This window comes from Scyliorhinus torazame, chromosome 1 (genome assembly GCF_047496885.1).
Source record: "Scyliorhinus torazame isolate Kashiwa2021f chromosome 1, sScyTor2.1, whole genome shotgun sequence".
Taxonomy (NCBI): domain Eukaryota; kingdom Metazoa; phylum Chordata; class Chondrichthyes; order Carcharhiniformes; family Scyliorhinidae; genus Scyliorhinus; species Scyliorhinus torazame.
This window is the reverse complement of record NC_092707.1, coordinates 185,109,661-185,130,708: the sequence shown is the minus strand read 5'-3', so window position 1 is coordinate 185,130,708 and position 21,048 is coordinate 185,109,661.

The window sequence follows — 21,048 nt, the reverse complement described above, 5'->3', positions numbered from 1 at the left end:
TCACAATTAAATAGGGCAGCCGGTGGTGCAGTGGGTTAACACTGCGGCCTCACAGCGTCGAGGTCCCAGATTTGATCCCGGCTCTGGGTCACTGTCCGTGTGGAGTTTGCACATCTCCCTGTGTTTGTGTGGGTTTCATCCCCACAGCCCAAAAGATGTGCAAGCTAGGTGGATTGGCCATGCTAAATTGCCCCTCAATTGGAAATTGGGTACTCTAAATTTAAAAACAAAAATTATCACAATTAAATTGTTCTATGTGAATGTTAGAAGCGATTAGAATAAAATGCGAGAATTGGAAACACCTGGAATAAAAGGAAATAAAAGCAAATTACTGTGGGGGCTGGAATCTGAAACAAAAACAGAAAATACTGGACAATCTCGGCAGGTCTGACAGCATCTGTGGAGAGAAAAGGGAGCTAACGTTTCGAATCTGGATGACCCTGGAGAGAACTGGAAATGGGGTCAGATTTATACTGTAGTGGGGAGACTAATTGATGAAACTATTGGAGAGACGAATCGCAGACTGGGTGACCGCTTTGCGGAACACCTCTGGTCCATCCGCAAGCCCGACCCAGACCTTGCTGTCGCTTTGCATTTCAACTCACCGTCCTGCTCTCACGCCAACAGGTCCGTCCTTGGCCTGCTGCAATGCTCCAGTGAAGCCCAACACAAACTGGAGGAACAGCACCTCCTCTTCCAATTAGGCATGTTCCAGCCTTCCTAACTTAACATTGATTCCAACAACTTCAGACTGTGAATTCTCTCCACCGCCTTCATAGCATTTTTATTTCTAACAATTTATTTTTATTTTCAGTTCTTCCATTCATCTGTTTTTCCCCCACCATTGTTCCCCTCCCCTCCCCCCACTCCACGTGGGCCAACGGTTCCTAGTTGCCCTTTGGCACACTGCTCACCTTTGTTCTGCCATTCACACATTCTAATCTCTTTATGTGCCACTATCTAACCGGGCTAAATCGCTGGCTTTTAAAGCAGACCGAGGCAGGCCAGCAGCACGGTTCAATTCCCGTACCAGCCTCCCCGAACAGGCGCCGGCCGGAATGTGGCGACTAGGGGCTTTTCACAGTAACTTCATTTGAAGCCTACTTGTGACAATAAGTGATTTTCATTTCATTTCATTCATTCCATCAGCACCCTTCTTAGCCTTAATCACCTCCACATATATTCCTTTTATCTTCTGTCCTCGACACCTATCGCAGGCCCCTATCCAGCACCACTGCCTACTACAGTAGAAATCTGACCCAATTTACATTCTCTCTAACAAAAGAGAAAATGCTGGAAAATCTCAGCAGGTCTGGCAGCATCTGTAGGGAGAGAAAAAGGCTAACGTTTTGAGTCCGATGACTCTTTGTCAAAGCTGGACACGTTTGGCGGGGTGTTTCTCAGTGCATGCGGCACCGAGAATGACCCCATTATTAAATGGGACTCTGCTTTTCAAGAGCCTCAACTCATCAGTACGTGACGAGCTCAGGGTGCCATTTTAAATGCCGCCTCAATCTCTCGAACCCCCTAGCGCAACCTACGGATCTCCCTCCCCCAACGTCCCAACTTACTGATTAGAGAGACCTCGAGCACCCCCCCCCCCTCACCCCACCTCAGAAGGGCAGGACAGCCCCGGGCCCGATCTCTGGCACAGGCAACCTGGCACCCTAGCAGCGCCCCTGTGAGCCTGGCAGTACCACCTGAGTGTGCCAAGTGTCTGGGTGGCATCTGGGGTGCCAGGGTACCACCCTGCCCAGACCAGACCATCCAGGAGCTTCCAATTGCATGGGGGTGGACTCGCCCTCCCCCCAAGGGCCGTTACGCCTGGTCCACGTTTGTGGAAACCAGTGCTAAACGGTCACATAAGAACATAAGAACTAGCAGCAGGAGTAGGCCATCTGGCCCCTTGAGCTTGCTTCGCCATTCAATAAGATCTTGGTAGACCTTTTTGTGGACTCAACTCCTCTTACCTGTCTGCTCCCGTAACCCTTAATTCCTTTGCTGTTTAAAAACCTATCTATCTTTGCGTTAAAAACATTCAATGATGTAGCCGCAAATGCTTCACTGGGCAAGAAATTCCACAGATTTACGACCCTTTGGGTGAAGAAGTTCCTGCTCAACACAGTCCTAAATCTGCTCAACTTAATTTTGAGGCTCTGCCCCTTAGTTCTAGTTTCACCCGCCAGGGGAAACAACCTCCCTGCTTCTATCTTATTTATTCCCTTCAAAATGTTATATATTTTTATGAGATCCCTTCATTCTTCTAAATTCCAATGAGCATAGTCCGACTCTACTCAGTCTCTCCTCATAAGCTAATCCTCTCAACTCCGGAATTAACCTAGTGAATCTCCTCTGCACACCCTCCAGAGCCTGCACATCCTTTCTCAAGTAATGAGACCAAAACTGTACACAGTACTCCAGGTGTGGCCTCACCAGCACCCTCTCCAGCAGCAACATAACATCCCTGTTTTCAAACTCCATCCCTCTAGCAATGAAGGACAAACTTCCATTTGCCTTCTTAATTACCTGCTACACTTGCAAACCAACGTTTTGCAATTCATGCACAAGGACACCCAGGTCCCTCTGCACAGCAGCATGCTGCAATTTTTTACCATTTAAATAATAGTCCATTTTGCTGTTATTCCTTCCAAAATGGATGGCCTCACATTTACCAACATTGTACTCCATCTGCCAGACCCTTGCCCACTCACTTAAACTATCTATATCCCTCTGCAGACTTTCAGTGTCCTCTGCACACTTTGCTCTACAACTCATCTGAGTGTTGTCTGCAAATTTTGACACATTACATTTGAACAAAGAACAAAGAGAACAAATAAGAATAAAGAAAAGTACAGCACAGGAACAGGCCCTCGGCCCTCCAAGTCTGCGTCGACCATGCTGCCCGTCTAAGCTAAAATCTTCTACACCTCCGGGGTACGTATCCCTCTATTCCCATCCTATTCATGTATTTGTCAAGATGCTCCTTAAATGTCACTATCGTCCCTGCTTTCACCACCTCCTCCGGCAGCGAGTTCCAGGCATCCAGTACCCTTTGTGTAAAAAACTTGCCTTGTACATCTCCTCTAAACCATGCCCCTCGCACCTTAAACCTATGCCCCCTAGTAATTGACCCCTCTATCCTGGGAAAAAGTCTCTGATTATTCACTCTGTCTATGCCCCTCATAATTTTGTAGACCTCTATCAGGTCACCCCTCAACCTCCTTCGTTCCAGTGAGAACAAACAAAGTTTATTCAACCTCTCCTCATAGCTAATGCCCTCCATACCAGGCACATCCTGGTAAATCTCCTCTGCACCCTCTCTAAAGCCTCCACATCCTTCTGGTAGTGTGGCGATCAGAATTGAACACTGTACTCTAAATGTGGCCTAACTAAGGTTCTATACAGCTGTAACATGAATTGCCAATTTTTATACTCAATGCCCCGGCCAATGAAGGCAAGCATGCCGTATGCCTTCTTGACCACTGTCATAATATACATCAGTACATTATGGTGCAATCACATACACACACTGATGGACATGCAGTAGGACCAACCAGCATACATAACACCACAGCCAATCACCAGTGAGAGCACGAGCACTATAAAGACAGGAGACAGGAGAGTTCCCGCTCATTCTAGCAGCAGCCAGCTCAGAGCACAGAGCTCACAGCCTGCATCACAGACATTCACCATGTGCTGAGTGCCTCACCATAGCTAGTGACAGGAAAGTGTCCACAATTAAGCTGGTATTGCTTATACCCATGTTTACAGTATGTTAGCATAGTTGAACAGTTAATAAAATAACGTAACACCACTTCCAGCATTGTTGGCTTGTTTGTGAACCAGAACACCCAACACGACAACTACCTTCTCAACCTGTGTTGCCCCTTTCATTGACCTGTGGAACTGTACACATAGATCTCTCTGACTGTCAATACTCTTGAGGGTTCCACCATTCACTGTATATTCCCTACCGTATTAGACCTTCCAAAATGCATTACCTCACATTTGTCTGGATTAAACTCCAAATGATCTAAATCCTGCTGTATCCTCTGACAGTCCTCATTGCTATCCGCAATTCCACCAACCTTTGTGTCTGCGCAAATTTACTAATCAGACCAGTTACATATTTCTCCAAATCATTTCTTTATAATACGAACAGCAAAGGTCCTAGCCCTGAACCCTACGGAACACCACTAGTCACAGCCCTCCAATCAGAAAAGCACCCTTCCATTGCTACTTTCTGCCTTCTATGACCTACCAGTTCTGTATCCATCTTGCCAGCTCACCCCTGATCCCATGTGACTTCATCTTTTGTACCAGTCTGCCATGAGGGACCTTGTGAAAGGCCTTACTGAAGTCCATGTAGACAACATCCACTGCCCTACCTGCATCAATCATCATTGTGACCTTCTCAGAAAACTCTGTCAATTTGGCGAGACACGACCTCCCCTGTTCTTTCATCCTGGTCCCCAACTGGATTTGATTTTGTTTATTGTCACATGTACCAAGGTACAGTGAAAAGTATTTTTCTGCGAACAGCTCAACAGATCATTAAGTACATGAAAAGAAAAGGGAATAAAAGAAAATACATAATAGGGCAACACAAGGTACACAACGTAACTACGTAACACCGGCATCGGGTGAAGCATACAGGGGTCTAGTGTTAATGAGATCAGTCCATAAGAGGGTCATTTAGGAGTCTGGTAACAGCGGGGAAGAAGCTGTTTTTGAGTCTGTTCATGCGTGTTCTCAGACTTTTATATTTCCTGCCCAATGGAAGAAGTTGGAAGAGTGAGTAAACCGGGTGGGAATGGTTTTTGATTATGCTGCCCGCTTTCCCCAGGCAGCGGGAGGTGTAGATGGAGTCATTGGATGGGAGGCAGGTTTGTGTGATGGACTGGGCTGTGTTCACGACTCTCTGAAGGTTCTTGCGGTCTTGGGCCGAGCAGTTGCCATACCAGGCTTTGATGCAGCCAGATAGGATGCTTTCTATGGTGCATCTGTAAAAGTTGGTAAGAGTTAACATAGAACATAGAACATACATAGAAAATACAGCACAGAACAGGCCCTTCGGCCCACGATGTTGTGCCGAACCTTTGTCCTAGATTAATCATAGATTATCATTGAATCTACAGTGCAGAAGGAGGCCACTCGGCCCCCCGAGTCTGCACCAGCCCCTGGAAAGAGCACCCCACCCAAACCCAACACCTCCACCCAACACCAAGGGCAATTTGGACATTAAGGGCAATTTATCATTGGCCAATTCACCTAACCCGCACATCTTTGGACTGTGGGAGGAAACCGGAGCACCCGGAGGAAACCCACGCAGACACGGGGAGGACGTGCAGACTCCGCACAGACAATGACCCAAGCCGAAATCGAACCTGGGACCATGGATCTGTGAAGCAATTGTGCTATCCACAATGCTACCGTGCTGCCCTTAAGAACAAATAAATGTACACTATATAATTTTCCCGTAATCCATGTACCTATCCAACAGCTGCTTGAAGGTCACTAATGTTTCCGACTCAACTACTTCCACAGGCAGTGCATTCCATGCCCCCACTACTCTCTGGGTAAAGAACCTACCTCTAATATCCCTCCTATATCTTCCACCTTTCACCTTAAATTTATGTCCCCTTGTAATGGTGTGTTCCACCTGGGGAAAAAGTCTCTGACTGTCTACCCTATCTATTCCCCTGATCATCTTATAAACCTCTATCAAGTCGCCCCTCATCCTTCTCCGCTCTAATGAGAAAAGGCCTAGCACCCTCAACCTTTCCTCGTAAGACCTACTCTCCATTCCAGGCAACATCCTGGTAAATCTTCTTTGCACCTTTTCCAGAGCTTCCACATCCTTCCTAAAATGAGGCGACCAGAACTGTACACAGTACTCCAAATGTGGCCTTACCAAAGTTTTGTACAGCTGCATCATCACCTCACGGCTCTTAAATTCAATCCCTCTGTTAATGAACGCGAGCACACCATAGGCCTTCTTCACAGCTCTATCCACTTGAGTGGCAACTTTCAAAGATGTATGAACATAGACCCCAAGGTCTCTCTGCTCCTCCACAATGCCAAGAACTCTACCGTTAACCCTGTATTCCGCATTCATATTTGTCCTTCCAAAATGGACAACCTCACACTTTTCAGGGTTAAACTCCATCTGCCACTTCTCAGCCCAGCTCTGCATCCTATCTATGTCTCTTTGCAGCCGACAACAGCCCTCCTTACTATCCACAACTCCACCAATCTTCGTATCGTCTGCAAATTTACTGACCCACCCTTCAACTCCCTCATCCAAGTCATTAATGAAAATCACAAACAGCAGAGGACCCAGAACTGATCCCTGCGGTACACCACTGGTAACTGGGATCCAGGCTGAATATTTGCCATCCACCACCACTCTCTGACTTCTATCGGTTAGCCTGTTCGTTATCCAACTGGCCAAATTTCCCACTATCCCATGCCTCCTTACTTTGTGCAGAAGCCTACCATGGGGAACTTTATCCAATGCCTTACTAAAATCCATGTACACTACATCCACTGCTTTACCTTCATCCACATGCTTGGTCACCTCCTCAAAGAATTCAATAAGATTTGTAAGGCAAGACCTACCCCTCACAAGTCCGTGCTGACTATCCCTAATCAAGCAGTGTCTTTCCAGATGCTCAGAAATCCTATCCTTCAGTACCCTTTCCATTACTTTGCCTACCACCGAAGTAAGACTAACTGGCCTGTAATTCCCAGGGTTATCCCTAGTTCCTTTTTTGAACAGGGGCACGACATTCGCCACTCTCCAATCCCCTGGTACCACCCCTGTTGACAGTGAGGACGAAAAGATAATTGCCAACGGCTCTGCAATTTCATCTCTTGCTTCCCATAGAATCCTTGGATATATCCCGTCAGGCCCGGGGGACTTGTCTATCCTCAAGTTTTTCAAAATGCCCAACACATCTTCCTTCCTAACAAGTATTTCCTCGAGCTTACCAATCTGTTTCACACTGTCCTCTCCAACAATATCGCCCCTCTCATTTGTAAATACAGAAGAAAAGTACTCATTCAAGACCTCGCCTATCTCTTCTGACTCAATACACAATCTCCCGCTACTGTCCTTGATCGGACCTATCCTCGCTCTAGTCATTCTCATATTTCTCACATATGTGTAAAAGGCCTTGGGGTTTTCCTTGATCCTACCCGCCAAAGATTGTTCATGCCCTCTCTTAGCTCTCCTAATCCCTTTCTTCAGTTCCCTCCTGGCTATCTTGTATCCCTCCAATGCCCTGTCTGAACCTTGTTTCCTCAGCCTTACATAAGTCACCTTTTTCCTCTTAACAAGACATTCAACCTCTCTTGTCAACCATGGTTCCCTCACTCGACCATCTCTTCCCTGCCTGACAGGGACATACATATCAAGGACACGTAGCACCTGTTCCTTGAACAAGTTCCACATTTCACTTGTGTCCTTCCCTGCCAGCCTATGTTCCCAACTTATGCACTTCAATTCTTGTCTGACAACATCGTATTTACCCTTCCCCCAATTGTAAACCTTGCCCTGTTGCATGTACCTATCCCTCTCCATTACTGAAGTGAAAGTCACAGAATTGTGGTCACTATCTCCAAAATGCTCCCCCACTAACAAATCTATCACTTACCCTGGTTCATTACCCAGTACTAAATCCAATATTGCCCCTCCTCTGGTTGGACAATCTACATACTGTGTTAGAAAAGCTTCCTGGACACACTGCACAAACACCACCCCATCCAAACTATTTGATCTAAAGAGTTTCCACTCAATATTTGGGAAGTTAAAGTCGCCCATGACTACTACCCTATGACTTCTGCACCTTTCCAAAATCTGTTTCCCAATCTGTTCCTCCACATCTCTGCTACTTTTGGGGGGCCTATAGAAAACTCCTAACAAGGTGACTGCTCCTTTCCTATTTCTGACTTCAACCCATACTACCTCAATAGGGTGATACTCCTCGAACTGCCTTTCTGCAGCTGTTATACTATCTCTAATTAATAATGCCACCCCCCCCCCCACCTCTTTTACCACCCTCCCTAATCTTATTGAAACATCTATAACCAGGGACCTCCAACAACCATTTCTGCCCCTCTTCTATCCAAGTTTCCGTGATGGCCACCACATCGTAGTCCCAAGTACCGATCCATGCCTTAGGTTCACCCACCTTATTCCTGATGCTTCTTGCGTTGAAGTATACACACTTCAACCCATCTCCGTGCCTGCAAATACTCTCCTTTGTCAGTGTTCCCTTCCCCACTGCCTCATTACATGCTTTAGCGTCCTGAATATCGGCTACCTTAGTTGCTGGACGACAAATCCGGTTCCCATTCCCCTGCCAAATTAGTTTAAACCCTCCCGAAGAGTACTAGCAAACCTCCCTCCCAGGATATTGGTGCCCCTCTGGTTCAGATGCAACCCGTCCTGCTTGTACAGGTCCCACCTTCCCCAGAATGCGCTCCAATTATCCAAATACCTGAAGCCCTCCCTCCTACACAATTCCTGCAGCCACGTGTTCAACTGCACTCTCTCCCTATTCCTAGCCTCGCTATCACGTGGCACCGGCAACAAACCAGAGATGACAACTCTGTCTGTCCTGGCTTTCAACTTCCAGCCTAACTCCCTAAACTTGTTTATTACCTCCACACCCCTTTTCCTACCTATGTCGTTGGTACCAATGTGCACCACGACTTCTGGCTGCTCCCCCTCCCCCTTAAGGATCCTGAAGACACGATCCGAGACATCCCTGGCCCTGGCACCCGGGAGGCAACATACCTTCCGGGAGTCTCGCTCGCGACCACAGAATCTCCTATCTATTCCCCTAACCATTGAATCTCCTACAACTATTGCTTTTCTATTCTCCCCCCTTCCCTTCTGAGCCCCAGAGCCAGACTCAGTGCCAGAGACCTGGCCGCTAGGGCCTTCCCCCAGTAGGTCATCCCCCCCAACAGCATCCAAAACGGTATACTTGTTTTGAAGGGGAACGGCCACGAGGGATCCCTGCACTGTCTGCCTGTTTGTTTTTTTCCCCCTGACTGTAACCCAGCTATTCTTGTCCTGTACCTTGGGTGTGGTTACCTCCCTGTAACTCTTCTCAATCACCCCCTCTGCCTCCCGGATGATCCGAAGTTCATCCAGCTTCAGCTCCAGTTCCCTAACACGGTCTTTGAGGAGCTGAAGTTGGGTGCACTTCCCGCAGGTATAGTCAGTGGGGACACCGGTGGTATCCCTCACCACCCACATCCTACAGGAGGAGCATGTAACTGGCTAGCCTCCATCCCCTCTTACCTTACAGAATATATCTGCTGTGTGGACTAACTAGATCTCCGCCCTCCGACTCTGCTCCCAGTCAGCTACACTTCCTGTAAACTCCTGGCTCTCTTCGCACTCTTTGCGGAAATGTCGGAAACAAAATGAAAGGAGCACCTTACTCCCTCCTCACCTAACTCCCTCGGTCACCAAACTGTCACTATCGCACTCAAAAAGCACCAAATTCAGCACTCCCTCGGTCACCAAACTCTCACTATCGCACTCAAAAAGCACCAAATTCAGCACTCCCTCGGTCACCAAACTCTCACTATCGCACTCAAAAAGCACCAAATTCAGCACTCAGTGCAAACCTGTGGACATGCCGAATTTCCTTAGTTTCCTGAGGAGGTATAGGCACTGTTGTGCTTTCTTGGTGGTAGCGTCGACGTGGGTGGACCAGGACAGCTTTTCGGAGATGTGCACCTCTAGGAATTTTAAACTGCTAACCATCTCCACCTCGGCCCTGTTGATGCTGACAGGGATGTGTACAGTATTTTGCTTACTGAAGTCAATGGTAGCTCTTTAGTTTTGCTGGCATTGAAGGATAGATTGTTGTCGCTGCAGCACTCCATCAGGTTCTCAGTCTCCCTCCTGTATTCTGATTCATCGTTATTCGAGATCCGGCCCACTATGGACGTATCATCAGCAAACTTGTAGATGGAGTTGGTACGCAGCCTTGCAGGGCTCTGGTTTTGAGTACTATTGTGGAGGAGGTATTGTTGTCTATTCTTACTGATTGTGGTCTGTGGGTTAGAAAATCGAGGATCCAGTTGCAGAGTGGGGAGGCAAGTCCTAGGTTTTGGAGCTTTGATAGGAGCTTGGCTGGGATTATGGTGTTGAAGGCGGAGCTGTAGTCAATAAATAGGAGTCTGATGTAGGAATCCTTGTTGTCGAGATGCTCTAGGGATGAATGTAGGGCCAGGGAGATGGCGTCTGCTGTGGACCGGTTGCGGCGGTATGCGAATTGCAGTGGATCAAGGCGTTCTGGGAGTATGGAGGTGATGCGCTTCATGACGAACCTCTCAAAGCACTTCATTACGACTGAAGTCAGGGCCACTGGTCGGTAGTCATTGAGGCATGTTACCTGATTTTTCTTTGGCACCGGTATGCTGGTGTGGTAGTATGTATTGGGGGTCATGTGGGACTGGAAGCCCTAATGTCATTGGCTGACAGATCCCGGGTCCTGGTTGGCCGTTGACCTCTAGCTCCGCCCTGAAGGCGGAGTATAAGAAGCCGGAGTCTTCCCCCGCAGGCCAGTTTACTATCGAGCTGCGGGGGAACAGACACGCTTAATAAAGCCTCATTGACTTCACTCTATTCGTCTCACGGAGTCTTTGTGCGCTACAATTTATTAAGCGTGCCTAAAAAGGACTATGGAGCTCAGGATCATTCCGGAATGCCTGAGGATCAGCCCCCACGCAGTGAACGCGGCAGCAGCCTTCAAGCACTGGCAGACTTGCTTCGAGGCCTACCTCAGAACGACCACCGGCCGGGTCTCAGAAGACCAAAAACTGCAGGTCCTGCACTCGAGGGTGAGCACGGAGATTTTCTCCCTCATCGAAGACTCGGAGGATTTCCAGACGGCATTCGCAGCACTGAAAAGTCTCTATGTCCGCCCAGTTAACCAAATCTACGCTCGCTACCAGCTCGCGACGAGACGGCAAGCTCCCGGAGAATCGATGGACGAATTCTACGCCGCGCTGTTGATTTTGGGACGAGCCTGCAGCTGCCCGTCGGTGAACGCAAACGAACACACGGACATGTTAATGCGCGATGCTTTTGTGGCAGGTATGCAATCCTCCCAAATCCGCCAAAGACTTCTAGAAAAAGAGTCGCTAGGACTCTCAGAGGCACGGGCCCTAGCAGCTTCCCTAGACGTGGCCGCGCGTAATACCCGCGCCTACGGCCCCGACCGCACGGCAACCCATTGGGCCCCGTACGTACCCGTCGCGGCAAACCCCCTACCCCCCCCCAGACACCCCACAGGCTTGCGCGGTCCAAACGCCGAGTCGCACCGGGGGCGCCCGCTGTTATTTCTGCGGCCAGGCGAAACACCCCCGACAGCGCTGCCCGGCCCGCGCAGCTATCTGCAAAAGCTGCGGGAAAAAGGGCCATTATGCGGTTGTGTGCCGGTCCCGCGAGGTCGCCGCTGTCCCGGGAGCACAGGGAGCCCTGCAAGCAGTTTACGCGCCCCAAACCCCCCAGCACGCCATGTACGACCCGCAGGCGCAGACGCTCTGGGTCCCGACCACCGCGGTCCCGGGAGAACTGGGAGCTCTGCACGCTCCCCAACCCCCCTCCCCGCAGCCCATGTATGACCCGCCGCCGGCGCTACCGCTTTGGGTCCCGGCCAACACTCTCCACGGAGAGGAGGGAGTTTTGCGCATCCCTAACGCCACCCTAACCCCCACCCCGCGCCCCACGCCTGACCCGCCGGCGCCACCTACTTGGGCCCCGACCACCGCTGTCCCCGGTGGGGGAGCTCCGCGCGGTCCTAGCGCTCGCGGTCCTAGTGCTCGCGGTCCTAGCGCTTGCGGTCCTAGCACTCCCCAGCCCCCCCAGCACACCATGTGCGACCCGCAGACGCCGCCATTTTGGGTCCCGGCCACCACGAGGGGAGGAGGGGCGCCGATGTGCGACCCGCAGACACCGCCATTTTGGGTCCCGGCCACCACGAGGGGAGGAGGGGCGCCGCCATCTTGGACCGCCCCAGACCTGTACGACGCGTGGGGGCGGCCATTTTGTCCACCCCCGCCGCCATCTTGTGAACCCTCAGCCACGTGCGATGTATGGGGGGGCCATTTTGTCCATCCTCGACGCCATCTTGGACGGCAACAACGGACCCCACCCCACTACTACAACCACGGCTCGCTTCAATTACGCTCGATCAAGCTCGGCCCCGGACACTCCAGACGACGACGACAACGGTGCTAATAAACGGCCACGAGACGCCATGCCTAGTCGACTCCGGGAGCACGGAGAGCTTTATACACCCCGACACGGTAAGACGCTGTTCCTTGACCACCTATCCCAGCGCACAAAAGATTTCCCTAGCTGCAGGATCCCACTCCGTACAGATCCAGGGATTCTGCATAGTTACCCTTACGGTGCAGGGGAGGGAGTTCAAAAACTACAAACTAAACGTCCTTCCCCAACTCTGTGCCCCCACCTTGCTGGGATTAGATTTCCAATGCAATCTACAGAGACTTACGTTCAAATTTGGCGGCCCCATACTCCCACTCACTATCTGCGGCCTTGCAACCCTCAAGGTGCAACCCCCGTCCTTGTTTGCGAACCTCACCCCGGATTGCAAACCCGTCGCCACTAGGAGCAGACGGTACAGCGCCCAGGACCGGACCTTCATTCGGTCCGAAGTCCAGCGGCTACTAAAGGAGGGCATAATCCAGGCCAGCAATAGTCCCTGGAGAGCGCAGGTGGTAGTAGTGAAGACAGGGGAGAAACAAAGGATGGTCATTGACTATAGCCAGACCATCAACAGGTACACACAACTAGACGCGTACCCTCTCCCCCGCATATCCGACATGGTCAATCGGATTGCCCAGTATAAAGTCTTCTCCACCGTGGACCTCAAGTCCGCCTACCATCAGCTCCCCATCCGCCCAAGTGACCGCAAGTAGCCTTCGAGGCAGAAGGGCGATTATACCATTTCCTACGGGTCCCTTTTGGCGTCACAAACGGGGTCTCGGTCTTCCAACGGGAGATGGACCGAATGGTTGATCAACATGGGTTGCGGGCCACATTCCCGTATCTCGACAATGTAACCATCTGCGGCCATGATCAGCAGGACCACGACGCCAACCTCCAAAAATTCCTCCAGACCGCCAAAGCCTTGAACCTCACGTACAACGAGGACAAGTGCGTTTTTAGCACCGATCGGCTAGCCATTCTGGGCTACGTAGTGCGCAATGGGATAATAGGCCCCGACCCCGAACGTATGCGCGCACTCATGGAATTTCCCCTCCCGCACTGCCCAAAAGCCCTGAAACGCTGCTTGGGGTTCTTTTCATACTACGCCCAGTGTGTCCCCCAGTACGCAGACAAGGCCCGCCCCCTAATACAGACCACGACCTTCCCTCTGTCGACAGAGGCTTGCCAGGCCTTCAGCCGCATCAAAGCGGATATCGCAAAGGCCACGATGCGCGCCATCGACGAGTCCCTCCCCTTCCAGGTCGAGAGCGACGCCTCCGACGTAGCTCTAGCGGCCACCCTTAACCAAGCGGGCAGACCCGTGGCCTTTTTCTCCCGGACCCTCCACGCCTCAGAAATCCGCCACTCTTCAGTAGAAAAGGAAGCCCAAGCCATAGTGGAAGCTGTGCGACATTGGAGGCATTACCTGGCCGGCAGGAGATTCACTCTCCTCACGGACCAACGGTCGGTAGCCTTCATGTTCGATAATGCACAGCGGGGAAAATCAAAAACGACAAGATCTTAAGGTGGAGGATCGAGCTCTCCACCTTCAACTATGAGATTTTGTATCGTCCCGGAAAGCTGAACGAGCCGTCCGATGCCCTATCCCGCGGCACATGTGCCAACGCACAAATTAACCGCCTCCAAACCCTCCACGAGGACCCCTGCCACCCGGGGGTCACTCGGTTTTACCACTTCATCAAGTCCCGCAATCTCCCATACTCTTTAGAGGAGGTCCGTACAGTCACAAGGGACTGCCACATCTGCGCGGAATGCAAGCCGCATTTTTTCAGGCCAGATGGAGCGCACCTGATTAAGGCTTCCCGCCCCTTTGAACGCCTCAGTCTCGATTTCAAAGGGCCCCTCCCTCCACCGACCGCAACGCATATTTTCTTAATGTGGTGGACGAATACTCCCGCTTCCCTTTTGCCATTCCCTGTTCTGACATGACCGCGGCCACAGTCATTAAAGCCCTGAACAGCATCTTCACACTGTTCGGTTACCCCGCTTACGTCCACAGCGACAGGGGGTCCTCTTTCATGAGTGACGAGCTGCGCCAGTTCCTGCTCAGCAAGGGCACAGCCTCAAGCAGGACGACCAGCTACAACCCCCGGGGGAACGGGCAAGTAGAGAGGGAGAACGGCACGGTCTGGAAGGCCGTCCTACTGGCCCTACGGTCCAGGGACCTCCCAGTTTCACGGTGGCAGGAGGTCCTCCCGGACGCTCTCCACTCCATCCGGTCGTTATTATGTACGAGCACTAATCAAACGCCTCATGAGCGTCTCCTTGTTTTCCCTAGGAGGTCCTCCTCTGGAACGTCGCTGCCGACCTGGCTGGCGACCCCAGGACCCATCCTGCTCCGAAAGCATGTGCGGGCACATAAGGCGGACCGTTGGTCGAAAGGGTTCACCTCCTCCACGCGAACCCCCAGTACGCCTACGTGGAGTACCCCGACGGCCGACAGGACACGGTCTCCCTGCGGGATCTGGCGCCCGCCGGCAACACGCACACCCCCCCGACACCATCAACCCAACCCCCCCCTTCCTGCCACCGCCGCACCCCGCGACCGCCCCCTTCCCAGGAGGATCGGTTCCCCTCCCCTCAGCACCGACCAAGAATAAAGCCCAAGCTGAAACCGTAAGGCTCCTGGAGGCGACGACAACGGTACAAGCACCACCACCACCGGGGCCGAGGCGATCGACACCGACGACCAGACCACCCGACCGACTCGTGGCGTCGATCTAAAACTAAATATGGACTTTCACAAGAACATTTTGCTTTTCTTCCCATACCCTCTGTAAATAGTTGCAACAGGACAAAATTGTACAATACTGTATTGCCTTGTGAATGTTTTTTTTTCCTCCCAGGACCAGCCCTGTAAACCCTTACCACCATACGAAGCATCACCCCGCCGGGTTCATTTTTGACAAGGGGTGAATGTGGTAGTATGTATTGGGGGTCATGTGGGACTGGAAGCCCTAATGTCATTGGCTGACAGATCCCGGGTCCTGGTTGGCCGTTGACCTCTAGCTCCGCCCTGAAGGCGGAGTATAAGAAGCCGGAGTCTTCCCCCGCAGGCCAGTTTACTATCGAGCTGCGGGGGAACAGACACGCTTAATAAAGCCTCATCGACTTCACTCTATTCGTCTCACGGAGTCTTTGCCATTACGACTGAAGTCAGGGCCACTGGTCGGTAGTCATTGAGGCATGTTACCTGATTTTTCTTTGGCACCGGTATGCTGGTGGTCTTCTTAAGCAGGTGGGGACCTCGGAGCGGAGTAGGGACAGGTTAAGGATTCCGTGAACACATTTGCCAGCTGGTTGCGCAAGCTCTTAGTGCACGACCAGAGATCCCGTCCGAACCCGTTGCCTTCCGAGGGTTCACTTTCAGGAAAGCCGATCTGACTTCGGAAGCTGTGATGCTGGGTATGGGTGTGTTATGGGCTGCTGGGGCACTCGACAGCGGATTGTTGGTTTCTTGCCCGAACCGAGCATAGAATGCATTGAGTTCATCGGGGAGGGGTGCGTTGCTGCTGGAGATACTGCTCAGCTTCGCTTTGTAGCCCATTATGTTGTTTATGCCTTGCCGCAACCGCCGAGAGTCTGTACCGCTAGTCTGTGACTCTAGCTTGATCTGATATTCTCTCTTGACATCTCGGATGGCTTTTTGGAGGTCGTACCTGGATTCCTTGTATCGGTCAGGGTCGCCTGACTTGAGTGCCTCAGACCTGTCCTTCGGTAGGGAGTCAATCTCGCGATTGAGCCATGGTTTCCGGTTGAGGAATATACGTACTGCTTTCTTTGGCACACAGTCGTCCACACATTTGCTGATGAAGTCTGTGACGGTGGTGGCATACTCATTTAAGATGGTCGCTGAGTTCTTAAATATGGACCAGTCAACTGTCTCTAGGCAGTCACATAAGAGCTCTTCTGTTTCCTAGGACCAGCAGTGCACGACCTTCTTAGCTTGATTCTCCGCTTGAGTTTCTACTTGCATGCCGGCAGAAGGAGCACCGTCTTATGGTCTCATTTCCCAAAGTGCGGTCGAGGGATGTAACGGTAGGCACCCTTGATTTTTGAGTCGCAGTGGTCAAGAGTGTTGTCGCCACTGGTTGGACAGGAGATGTGCTGGTGGAATTTTGGCAGTACTCCAAATCATCTATGTAAATTGGAAACATTTTCGGTCCCAACACTGATCCCTGATCCACTAGCCACTGATCGCCAACCAGAAAAACACCCATTTATCCCCACTAATGCCGTGCACCTTTATCTTATGTTGCAGCCTTTTATGCAGCACCTTGCCGAATTCAGGAAATCCAGATACACTACCGGTTCTCGTTCTGCAACATGCTCATAATGTCCTCAAAGAATTCCAGTAAATTAGTTAAACATGACCTGCCTTTCATGAACCCATGCTGTCCCAATGGTGCAATTTCCTTTCTGTCCGTCTGAATAGTCTGATATGCCTGGATATTTAACTCCCAGTCCTGACCACATTGCAACCATGCCTCTGTAATGGTCACTAAATCATACTCATTCGCGATGATTTGTGTCGTCAACTCATTTATCTTGTTTCGAATGCTCCAAGCATTCAGGTAAAGTGCCCTTATGCTAGTTTTTATACCTTATTTTTGAATCCTAACACCTCCATTCATAACTTCCCTTTAACTTTTTTCATAATTTTCCATGTGGTTGAACCCACCTCCCCATGTTCTAACCTGCTCCTTTGCCTCCCATTACTTATTATACATCCCAGAGCTTTACTCTTCCCTTCCCCCCTACTTGCTAGTTTAAAGTCCTTGTGACCACCCTATTTATCCTTTCCACTAGAACACTGGTCCCAGGTCGGTTCAGGTGAAGACCGTCCCAACGGTACAGATTCCTCCTGTTCCAATATTGATGTCAATGTCCCATGAAAATGAAGCCCTCTTTCCCGCATCACTCCTTTAGCCATGTGTTTACTTCTCTAATTTTCTCATCTTTATGCCAATTTGTACGTGGTCTAGGTAGTAATCCAGAGATTATAACTCTTGAGGACCTGTTCTTTAATTTAGTTCCTAGTGCCTGATAATCCCCCAACAGGTCCTCTTTCCTAGTTTTGTCTATGTTGTTTCTCCCAACATGGATCACAACAACTGGATCCTCCTCCTCCCACTCCAATGTCCTTTCAAGTTGGTCAGAGATGTCTCTCACCCTGGCACCGGGTAGGCAACGTACCATGTGGGACTCCCGATCCTGCTTCGAAAGGATGCTATAAATCCCCCTAATTATAGAATCCCCTACAGCTACCACTTGTCTTTTTCTCCTCTCCCCCTCCCCCCCCCCCCCCCCCCCCACCCTGCTTGAGTGGCCTTCTGTACCAAGGTGCAGTGGTGGTCCGGCTCATCCTCCTTAAGCACTATTCCTCATCCACACACGGAGCAATTACCTTGTGCCTGTTGGACAAGGTCAAGAGCTGAGGCTCTTCTGTTCCTGAATTCAGGATCCCTCTCCCTGCCTCACTTGCAGTCAAACCCTCCTGTCCTTGACCACTGACCGAATTTGAGGTACTTAATCTACGGGGCGTGACCGCCTCCTGAGACAAAGAGCCCAGGTAACTCCTCCTGCTGGATGTGCCGCAGTGTCTGATGCTCAGACTCCAGCTCATCAATTCTGAGCCGAAGTTCCTCGAGGTCTCCTTGGTACGGGTGTTCAATCCAGAGTCATGGGAGACACCGGCATAGACATGTTAAAGTGAAGCTACCTGTTCACTTAAATATACAAATCTGGATCCCGCCCAATAAGGGTAAGATCCAGATCGCGGCGCCTCACGCGATCCCATTAGAACTCACAAGGCATCCCGAGCATCGTACTTGCGAGATTTAACGGCCTTTTCGCGTCACTGAGTCGGGCACGACGAGGCCGAACGATCGCGTCCATAGTCCTTGGAGAATTATCAATTCAGTACAAGACTTGCTCGCAATTGCCTAGTGATTGTTTAGTTCAGTTCAGTTGGAGGTTTAATGTTTTCAGGTTGTGCGCTGTTCGATATGCTTACTGAATGCTAATACTGCTTCAATAACAGTTACCTTCTATTTTATTTTCTGAATTTGTGACATTCTCCTTACATCCACAAGTGTAATTTCTAGAAGTGTCACAATGAATCACAAACCAATAATTAAAGGATTACTGGGATTTCTAGTGGGATTAATTAAGGTTACCATGGTTGCATTTTTGAAGTTGGATGGTGATTAAACATCCACTACAAAAGCTGCCAGTATTAGGGAATCATTGCTGATATTTTGTTCTTACAAATGTTCCACAGACATTGCAGAAATGTTTCACTGTCACCTATTAAATTAGACATTGTGAGAACTCAGTGTTTCTGAGAAAACATTGAAATTAATTAATCCACGCAGGTACCTTCTCACAGATGAGCCATTTCTAATAAGATAAAAGGAAGAGAAACAATCTGGGGATCTTGCTGTTAAATCTGCAAAACAACATAGAATACAATTGTCATTTGACACAACCCACTCTTCAGAATCTCCAAGAAGCTTATAAAGATGACAAATATGAAACAAAGAGAAATTTCATCTAAAGCACAGATGTGGCAGTGGTAGTCTGTGTAGAGGTATTACGGTACCTGGTAATGCTGGAACACCATTGGTAGATATTGTATGTTTCCTATTGATCAAGCTGTATGGTAGCTCCGCCCATGCAAGGTGGGGTATAAGAGCCCGTGCCGCCCCAGCAGCCTTCATTCTGTACCTGAGCTGCTGGGGGAAACATCTAGCTTATTAAAGCCTTCAGTTGGACTACAGCCTCGCTTTAGTGGTCATTGATCGTGCATCAGTGGCATGGATGTCTTTGATCTTTGCAAAGGAAAGAAAAATGTGTGTCTATATTCACATGTACAGAAAGTACTTGCTGGGATAAATTCAATCCCGAGGGACATTGGATGTCCACAGTATTTCTGCAGTCAGCCTATAGGTCATTTATAGGCAGCTTTTTCATTCTCAGCTTTTACTGCCTGGTTTACATTATATACTGAGGGCTCTCCGCACACCAATGTAAATTTCGGAGTTGACACCATCTCCATTTCAGTAACTTACCCGCTTTAATTTTTCAGACGTATAAATAAAAGCAAATTACTGTGGATGCTGGAATCTGAAACCAAAGAGAATTTTTGATGATTTGATGATCCAGCAATTTCTCTTTGGTTTAATTTTTCAGTCGATGGCTCGTTAATTAATATGGATGGATTTTCAGTCCATCTCCAGGAGGAATGCCTGCTCCTTAGAGCCAATTGCCCATCAGAGGCCAGCAGCTCTGCACCACATCAGGATCAATGTCCACGGCTGGTATTGCAGGGGGAATAGGAGTCCACAATGCCCCCCAAATTGAGATATATCCAAAATCTCACCTGCATCAGGTTGGCAGGCCACAGCTAGGAGGTTGGGGGGGGGGGCATATTGGGCAGGGCAGCAGAGGTCAGATGAGGGAATGTGATGTTCTCTGTTGTGTCTATCAGGATGTCTTAAACAAAGAACATCAAGCTAAGTAAATGACAAAAGCTGATTTATTTATACTACTTGTGGTAGGCGATATTAGGGGTATCGCGGTAGCTAGGTGGGATGTACCTTATACTGTAGTATGAGTGGTAGAACCTGCCTGCTGGTTCCGCCCAGCAGACGGAGCATAAGAGTCTGTGTTTCACCCACAGCAGTCATTCTGTACCGGAGCTGCTGGGGTAACTGCCTGTTCATTAAAGCCTTCATTGGACTACAATCTCGCTTCAGTAGTGATTGATCGTGCATCAATTTAATGAACAAGAATTGAAGAATGGCTGCTCTCCGCCTCAAGCCAGAGTGTCTACAAATCAACCCCCACGCGGCAAATGCAGCAGCAACTTTTAAACATTGGCTGGCATGTTTCAACGGGTACATCAGGACGGCCCCAACTATCCCCACGGAGGAACAGAAACTGCAAGTCCTCCACTCAAGGGTGAGCCCAGAAATCTACACGCTTATCGAAGACGCGGACGATTTCGAGGACGCAATGACTTTGTTAAAAGGGCACTATGTCCGCACAGTGAATCAGGTATACGCTCGGCATCTTTTAGCTACCAGATGGCAGATCCCAGAGGAATCACTGGATGATTTTTACCGCGCATTGTTAGTAGGGGCACCTCGTGGCAGTTTGCCAGGTCAGGTCGGTCGCCGCTGTCTCCACAGGTGAACCAGGTCCACTGCCATTCCTCTCCTCACAGGCCATGTGTGATTCATGGGGGCAGCCATCTTGGATGACGTTTCAGGGCCCCGACTCGGCTGTCCAGGTATCGCCTGATGAGATCTCCCAGCCGGCCATGTGCGATTCATGGGGGCAACCATCTTGGATGATGTCTCAGGGCCCCGACTCGGGTGGCCGTGTATCGCCCGACGAGATCTCTCAGCTTCTGCCACAACTTGCCTCAATGACACTGGACCAGTCTCGGCACCGAGCACTTTCAACGGATAGGACGTCGGTACTCATCAACGGGCACAAGACATCCTGCTTGATCGACTCTGGGAGCACGGTGAGCTTCATCCATCCCAATACGGTAAGACACTGCTCCCTCGTTGTACACCCGATTCAACAAAAGATCTCCCTGGCCTCTGGGTCCCACTCTGTGGAGATCTGCGGGGTAATGCATAGCCAACCTCATGGTCCAGGGCGTGGAGTTCAATAACTTCCGACTCTACGTCCTCCCCCAACTCTGCGCTGTCAGACTCCTGGGATTGGACTTCCAGTGTAATCTGCAA